This window comes from Rhinoraja longicauda, chromosome 35, assembly GCF_053455715.1.
Source record: "Rhinoraja longicauda isolate Sanriku21f chromosome 35, sRhiLon1.1, whole genome shotgun sequence".
Taxonomy (NCBI): Eukaryota; Metazoa; Chordata; class Chondrichthyes; order Rajiformes; family Arhynchobatidae; genus Rhinoraja; species Rhinoraja longicauda.
The window spans coordinates 694,042-702,962 of NC_135987.1; the positions used below are offsets into that span (position 1 = coordinate 694,042).

Genomic DNA, 8,921 nt, shown 5'->3' on the forward strand with positions numbered 1-8,921 from the left:
TCTGGTGGCCATACAGTTTCCCATTAAGCCAGATGTATCAGAATGATTTTGCCTGCAAGGCGATAGATAGAGAGACCTAGGAGATGGAAGTTGGATATCGGTGCAACGTCTTGCGTATTTTCGGATTTTTTTTCTGGCAAAGTTTCTGCAAAATGAGCATAAAGATATGCACTTACACATGGGTCCTGGACGTGGACCCAAATCCATTTCCGTAACGGGAGGCCGAAAGAACACCAGGATTGCAACTATCAAGATTATGTTCATCACCATTCTGCGTACTGCTTTTCGGTGTTGTGCAGTTCGACTTTCTTTCTGTTTGGAGAACATTCTGCAATTAATAATCACAAACGGTGGTATCGTCACCATATTGACCCAATCAAATATCTGGATATTGTAACTGCCCACATTTATTTTGCACGTCGGTTCTGATTAATAAACGGAGAGACAACTCTAAGTAACTATTAAACCAGTGAGGGCTGAAAAGAACATTTTGCTGTGATTGAGGTAAAAATCAGTTACCCATAAAGGAACACTGCAGTAGCAACAGCGCGTAATTTATCCATTCAAGTCCGAGACGCAAGGGATGAGAAGGTCAAATTTTCCATAGACATAGAATATGCAGAAGGGAGGTGAGATTGATAAAAGTTTGCTTTTCAAGCTGGAAGATGGACGATTGCAAGGCAGTTAGCGCTGGCGCCCCTGCTCTTTTATGGACATTAGGAACCAGCAATATAACTTCCGACACGTCTGGACGATGCCGTGCGAGCAAGCGAAACAAATACGTGAGGGGAGTTGTATCATTCCATGGAGAGATATAACATTTGACTGAATAGAGAGCGACAGTAAGATATATATATATCGTGGTGAAGTGTCCAGAGATATACAGTGACAGAAAGAAGGAGAGTTTATGGGAGAAGTTTGGTTATCCCACAGATGAAGTTTTCTTTCAAGGTCTGCTCCTTTTATATAAAGCACAGGTGGAAATTTTAAGATACAGAAAACATTATTTTCCCCGCCAGGTGAGGAAAATCTGGGATAGTTCAAATTGCAACCAAATACTCATCTACGTTAGCACCGTTTGCCCGCATTTAGCCATATTCATCGAAACCTTCCTCGTTATTTATACCTGCTCGCGGGTTTATGCAAAGTTTTCATTGTACCTCCCTCTATCGGTTCCTATGAAAGATCTTTTCGTATTAAAATTGCCCCTCTCAGTTTGAACATTCTTGATTTCCATACCGCGCATAAGACAACGCATTCACCCACACTTTGCTCCTCGTCTTATCGAACACCGCTATATGATCAACTCTCCATCTCCTACGCTCTAATGTCATAACACGACGGAGTCTATCTATTCTCAGGCACACCACTCATAATTTCGATCATAATATCCATCGTATTAAAACGTGTAAAAGTTTCAACTTTAACATCCATCAAAACCCCCCAATGTCTGTCATCCTGAGGAATTGAAGAAAATCGACAATGCTCCAGCAGCCTGTGTTCTCCTCATTCCGATTACATACATATTCCACTGACCATCGCCCAGTCAAATATATTCTGCCCTTGCTCTCTCTATCTTTATTCCTTTCTTTTACATGTGGGCCAATCTGCTTAACCCAAGACCTTATACATGGGGAAAGCATGATGGTAAAATGGGCAACTAAGGATGTTAGCGAGGCAGTAAATTGGTTTATCATGGTGTTCAGGTTCCACCGCATACAGTTTAATTAAAAGAAGCATTGGAGGTTGTAAATTGAGCTGAGAATAAGAAAACTACCAGGCAGTAGGAACTTGTATTAGCAATACAAATTGGAGAGTGGCTTTCTAAACATCAGAGAGCGTAGGGTTAACGATAACTCTGGGGAAATACAAAGATGAACTGCCGCAGTGACATTGATCAACGATGAATTTTTTTTTAAATATTGAATCCGCGAGCACGTCGCGTTTTGAGAATGTAAACGTACTGTGAATCTTTGAATCGCCGGTTGAGAAAAGGTTTGGTGACAGTGACAGGAAAACCGTAGATATGAAAAATGCGAAATTTTACTCGCAGCCATGGCAAGGAACCAACAAGAGCTAAAGATAGCAGCATCCGAGCGCACACATGAGGAGGAACAGAAGTAAATATGCGGAGGAATGGTAGCGCATACCGCCCTTCCAATGAAAGGAGACCACATTGGCTAGGAAAGTTTACAGAATGAGATATACAGATATGGCTTTGACGAGTACTATGGACTATCCACATCCTATGATTTGGACGTAAATAAATTAATTGCAGTTCCAGCAGCTCCGATTCGGACAGTAATCAGAACGATAAGGGGACAAATTACACAGACAGCCTGTGAAGTACCATTGACAGCATCAGAACAACAGATCATTTTATATGAACTGTTGGTTAAAAAGAAAAATGAGAAGTAATGCAGTAATAGGCATACTAATGATGATATACGCTTCATAAAAAAGATCAAAGCGCCACCTTCAGTCTGGAAAACTTTGCCATAAGAAATCCAGAGGCAGGTCCTGCATCACACAACAAGGATAAACTAATGATCGGAAGTTTGAAGTTTTCAAGGAAGCTGTAAAAACAGACTCAGAAGATTCACAGCAAAATAGGCCAGGTTAACCCTCGTAAAATAGAAATCAAGGAAAAAATTAGAAGACTACGCAGAAAGATAGTTTTGCCTTAGACTGAACATTCAGGGCAGGTAAACCATAGTAGGAATTGGAACATGTTCCACAAATTATTTCAGGATGGAAAGGGGCCTCATTTCAAGAGTATATTGGAGCTGAGCTTCCCGGTGGGAAACATTTTTAAAGAGATAGTGACCTGGGCTTTGAGAGCTGAGGCTAAAGCGGAGGTAAAGTGTGAGTCTTTGGCTGGAGAATCTTCGGCAAGGACGTTACACTTGTTTGAAATTTGACTTGTGATTTTTGACATTGAAGAAATGGGAGGCATGTTGGTGCAATATGTTTCCTGCAGGATGTTGGAAGGCAGGCACATCGCTGGAGCTTATGGGAACTACGCCTGCAGTAATTGTGTCCAGGTGCAGCTCCTGAATGAACGTGTTGGGCAACTGGAGAAGCAGTTGGTTGACCTCAGAGCTATTCAGGAAGGCGAAGGTTTCCTGGACAGGACCTACAGTGAGGTTGTCACACCACGGATACAGGAAGAGCAAAGGTGGTTGACTGTGAGAAGGGGCAGTACAAGTGGAGTGCAGGAGACCGCGGTGACTGTGCCGAATGAAAACAGGTACACCCTATTGGGAGCTGTCGGGGCAGAAGGTGCTTCCAGTCCGAACAGCGGACAGGTCGGTGGCTTCAATCATGACAGTGAGACTCGACCGGTGAGACAGACGTCGGGCAGAGCCATAGTAGTGTGTGAATCCATTGTCCGAGTTGCGGCCAGGAGATTCTGTGGTGGCAGGCGAGACTCGAGGATGGTCTGTTGCCTCCCTGGTGCCAGGGTTAAATATTTCTTGGACCGACTTCAGACCATCCTCGAGAGAGAATTATTATCCCAATTGTGTTAGGTTAGGTAAGGGGGAAGTGCAGCGAGACCTGGGTGTCCTTGTACACCAGTCACTGAAAGTTGGCGTGTAGGTACAGCAGGCACAGAAGAAAGCTAATGGCATGTTGACCCTCATAGCGAGAGGATTTCAGTATAGGAGTAAAGAGGTTCTTCTGCAGTTGTATAGAGCCCTGGTAAGACCACATCTGGAGTATTGTGTCCGGTTTTGGTTTCCTAAGTTGAGGCAGTGCAGCGTAGGTTCATGAGATTGATCCATGGGATGGCGGGACTGTCATATGAGGAAAGATTGAAAAGACTAGGTTTGTATTCACTGGAGTTTAGAAGGATGAGAGGGGATCCCATAGAAACATATACAATTATAAAAGTACTGGACAAGCTAGATGCAGGAAAAATGTTCCCAAATGGAACCTTTTCACCCAGAGAGTTGTGAATTTGTGGAATTCTTTGCCACAGAGGGCAGTGGAGGCCAAATCAGTGGATGGATTTAAGAGAGAGTTAAGTAGAGCTCCTGGGCTAGTGGAATCAGGGGATATGGGGAGAAGGCAGGCACGGGTTATTGATTGTGGACGATCAGCCATGATCACAATGAATGGCGGTGCTGCCTCGAAGGGCCGAATGGCCTCCTCCTGCACCCATTTTCTATGTTTCCATGTTTCTATGTAGGGAACGTGAACAGCCAGAATGAGTTGTGCACGGGAGCACAAACGACGTCGGGAGGAAGATGAAGGAGGTTCTGCATTGCGAGTTTATGGAGTTAGAAAGAAGACTGAATTGTAGGACTTCTAGCGTGGTTATCTCTAGGTTGCTTCCTGTACCTCGTGCTGGTGAGGACAGGATCAGGGAGATAGGGGATATGAATGTATGGCTGAGAGGCTGGTGCAGGGAGCAGGGATTTAGATTTATAGACCATTGGGATCTCTTCTGGCGTCGGGGTGACATGTATAAAAGGGACGGGTTACACCTTAACCGGAAGGGGACCAGCGTTCTGGCAAGCCGGTTTGCTAGTGCTGCATGTGTGGGTTTAAACTAAATAGTGGGGGGGGGGGGATTGACAAATTGGGAATATAAAGATGGATTTAAAGGCGAAGTGATTACAGGAAAAATTGCAAAAGATACCCGAATTAATGGGAAGGAAAGTTCGAGATGGGATAAGAGAGTGTCAGGCCCAATAGCGACCGGTGTGAGAGGGGAGGTGAATACCGAAGTTAAAGTGTAGTGTTTGAATGCGCGAAGTATAAATAATAAAGTGGATGAGCTTGAGGCTCAGTTAGATATTGGAAAGTATGATGTTGTGGGAATTACAGAGATATGGCTGCAAGAGGGCCAGGGCTGGGAGCTTAATATTCAGGGGTATACGACCTATCGAAATGACAGACAGGTGGGCAGATGGGGTGGGGTCGCTCTATTGGTAAGGAATGATATTCAGTCCCATGCAAGGGGTGACATAGAATCAGGAGATGTAGAATCAGTATCGACAGAACTGAGGAATTGTAAGGATAAAAATACCCCAATGGGAGTTATCTACAGGCCCCCAAACAGTAGCCTGGATATAGGTGCAAGTTGAATCAAGAGTTAAAATTGGCATGTCGCAAAGGTAATGGGAGATTTCAACATGCAGGTAGACAGGGAAAATCAGTATGGTAATGGACCCCAAGAAAGGGAGTTTTTGCAGTGCCTCCCAGATGGATTCTTAGAGCAGCTTGCACTGGAGCCTCCCAGGGAGAAGGCAAGTCTGGGTTTAGCGTTGTGTAATGAACCAGATTTGATAAGGAAACTCAAGGTAAAAGAGCCTTGTAACAGTAAAAGGTGGTAGTGATCATAATATGATAAGTTTTAATCTACAATTTGAGAGGGAGAATGGAAAATCGGAAGTGTCAGTATTGATAGTTGAGCAAGGGGGACTATGGAGACATGAGAGAGGAGCTGTCCAGACTAGACTGGAGAGAGACCCTAGCAGGGAAGACGGTGGAACAACAACAGCAGGTATTTCTGGGAATAACACAGAAGGTGCAAGGTCAGTTCATTCCAAAGAGGAAGGAAGATTCTAAGTGGAGTAAGAAGCACCCGTGGCTGACAATGGAAGTCAAGGATAGCATAAAAAAGAGAAGAAGTATAACATAGCAAAGAAGAGCGGGAAGCCAGAGGATTGGGACTCTTTTCAAGAGCAACAGAAGATAACTAAAAAGGCAATACGGGGAGAAAAGATGAGGTCCGAAGGTAAGCTAGCCAAGAATAGAAAGGAGGATAGTAAAAGCTTCTTTTGGTATGTGAAGAGGAAAACAATAGTTAAGACAAGTGTGGGTCCCTTGAAGACAGGAGCAGGTGAATTTATTATGGGGAACAAGGAAATGGCAGACGAATTGAACAGGTACTTTGGATCTGTCTTCACTAAGGAAGACACAAACAATCTCCCAGATGTACTAGTGGACAGAGGTCCGAGGGAAAGGAAGAACCTGAAGGAAATTCACATTAGGCAGGAAATTGTGTTGGGTAGACATATGGGACTGAATGCTGATAAATCCCCTGGGTCTGATGGTCTGCATCCCAGGATACTTAAGGAAGTGGCTCTAGAAATCGAGGACGCATTGGTGATCATTTTCCAATGTTCTATGGATTCATGATCATTTCCTATGGATTGGAGGGTAGCTAAAGTTATCCCACTTTTTAAGAAAGGAGGGTGAGAGAAAACGGGAAATCACAGACCAGTTACCCTGACATCATTGGTGGGGAAGATGCCGGAGTCAATCATAAAAGAAGAAATTGCGGAACATTTGGATAACAGTAACAGGATCGTTCCGAGTCAGCATGGATTTACAAAGGGGAAATCGTGCTTGACTAATCTACTGGAATTTTTTGAGGATGTAACTAGGAAAATTGACAGGGGAGATCCGGTGGATGTGGTGTACCTCGACTTTCAGAAAGCCTTCGACAAGGTCCCACATAGGAGATTGGTGGGCAAAATTAGAGCACATGGTATTGGAGGTAGGGTACTGACATGGATAGAAAGTTGGTTGACAGACAGAAAGCAAAGAGTGGGGATCAATGGGTCCCTTTCAGAATGGCAGGCATTGACTAGTGGGGTACCGCAAGGCTCGGTGTTGGGAACGCAGCTATTTACAATATACATCAATGATTTGGATGAAGGGATTAAAAGTACCATTAGCAAATTTGCCGATGATACAAAGCTAGGTGGCAGTGTGAACTGTGAGGATGATGCTATGAGGTTGCAGGGTGACTTGGACAGGTTGTGTGAGTGGGCGGCTACATGGTAGATGCAGTTTAATGTGGATAAGTGTGAGGTTATCCACTTTGGTGGTAAGAATAGGAAGGCAGATTATTATTTGAATGGTGTCAAGTTAGGAAAAGGGGACGTACAACGTGATCTGGGTGTCTTAGTGCATCAGTCACTGAAAAGAAGCATGCAGGTACAGCAGGCAGTGAAGAAAGCCAATGGAATGTTGGCATTCATAACGAGAAGAGTTGAGTATAGGAGCAAAGAGGTCCTTCTGCAGTTGTACAGGGCCCTAGTGAGACCGCACCTGGAGCAATGTGTGCAGTTATGGTCTCCAAATTTGAGGAAGGATATTCTTGCTATTGAGGGCGTGCAGCGTAGGTTTACTAGGTTGATTCCCGGAATGGCGGGACTGTCATATGTTGAAAGACTGGAGCGACTGGGTTTGTATACACTGGAGTTTAGAAGGATGAGGGGATCTTATCGAAACGTATAAGATTATTAAGGGGTTGGACATGTTAGAGGCAGGAAACATGTTCCCAATGTTGGGGGAGTCCAGAACCAGGGGCCACAATTTAAGAATAAGGGGTAGGCCATTTAGAACAGAGATGAGGAAAAACTTTTTTAGTCAGAGAGTTGTGAATCTGTGGAATTCTCTGCCTCAGAGGGCAGAGGACGCCAATTCTCTGAATACATTCAAGAGGGAGCTAGATAGAGCTCTTAAGGATAGCGGAGTCAGGGGGTATGGGGAGAAAGCAGGAACGGGGTACTGATTGAGAATGATCAGCCATGATCACATTGAATGGCGGTGCTGGCTCGAAGGGCCGAATGACCTACTCCTGCACCTATTGTCTATTGTCTATTGACATGTTGGCCGTTATGACAAGAGAAGTTGAGTATAGGAGCAAAGACGTCCTTCTGCAGTTGTACAGGGCCCTAGTGGTTTGCTAATGTTACTTTTAATCCCTTCATCTAAGGCATTAATTTATATTGTAAACAGCTGTGGTCCCAGCACCGAGACTTGCGTACCTCACTAATCACTGCCTGCCATTCTGAAAGGATCCCGTTAATCCTAACGCATCTAACGGATTTGTCATTCGCTAACATGTGAGCGTAAATCACTCGTCGATCCCGATGATTTAGAGTAATATAAAACTGCCAAAATCCGGGATCGAATCAGGGACCTTTAGATCTTCAGTCTAACGCTCTCCCGACTGACCTATTTCGGCCACACTCCGGCTCCTGGTCGTACAAATTCACCGATTTCCACGATAAACCTCAAACAAGCTGTGAATTTGGGCATATTGGGTCGACCTATCCTGATCCACCAACGTTATCACATCTCGCCCCGTACCGTGACTAAAAGATTTCATTTACACACTTACAATGTGCAGTTCTTCGCTACGCATTGCAATTCTACTCCTCTATTGAGATCTTGGCGAAGGTGAAAAGAGTTGAACAAAGTGAGGTAACATCGAGTAATGGGTCTGAGAGAGGGAATCTGAGCGAGAGTCTGCAAAATGCAATGGGTTTGCGGTAATGAGAATCTCTGTCGAAATGAAGAGCAGCGCCCGCAATGTGCACACCACATTTCTCTTCGTGACCGACTCTTGAAGTGCGCATGGCCACAATAAATTAACCATCCACTCCACTGGGATTTCTATGAGAGTCCTTGTCAGCGAAATACCGAAAACGCAATCTCAGAAAATGTTTTCACATCCATCTGGGTAGCAGAATTCACGGACTGGCTAATGTTCCATGAGCATTATCTACTGCGGCCGATAATCCAGGCGTGCTACGCTTGTCGCAAGTTGTTTCTTCTGCTAGAGATGCTGTAGAAGAACGTGTTACTCTCTGTGTTTCTATATTCGTTTGTGCCCCGGTCACTCAGATCCCCAACACAGCTAACTGGTTGAGTTTTACTCACGATCGAATTCAGAACAGGAAACCACGGGGGTGGCGCCATCAGCGATGGCAGCCTCGCCAACTGTCTGGTTGTTTTTCGTATTTTTTGTTATTTTTAGTGTGTTTTAAAAGTCTGTGTTCATGTTCTCCGGTTTATTTTATGTGGCGGAGGTGGGGGTGGGGGGGGGGGTCGGATGAAACTCTTTTTCCAATCCCTTACCTCGCTGGAAATGCGATTATTTTCCGGGTTGTATC

At 44.6% G+C, this 8,921-nt stretch overlaps 1 non-coding gene across 1 annotated transcript; it reads right to left on the reverse strand.

Moving 5' to 3' along the window:
• Nucleotides 1-7,917: 7,917 nt before the first annotated feature.
• trnaf-gaa (transfer RNA phenylalanine (anticodon GAA)) lies at nucleotides 7,918-7,990 on the reverse strand. The gene has a single exon. It is a non-coding gene; the product is annotated as a tRNA-Phe (tRNA).
• Between the last annotated feature and the right edge of the window lie 931 nt (nucleotides 7,991-8,921).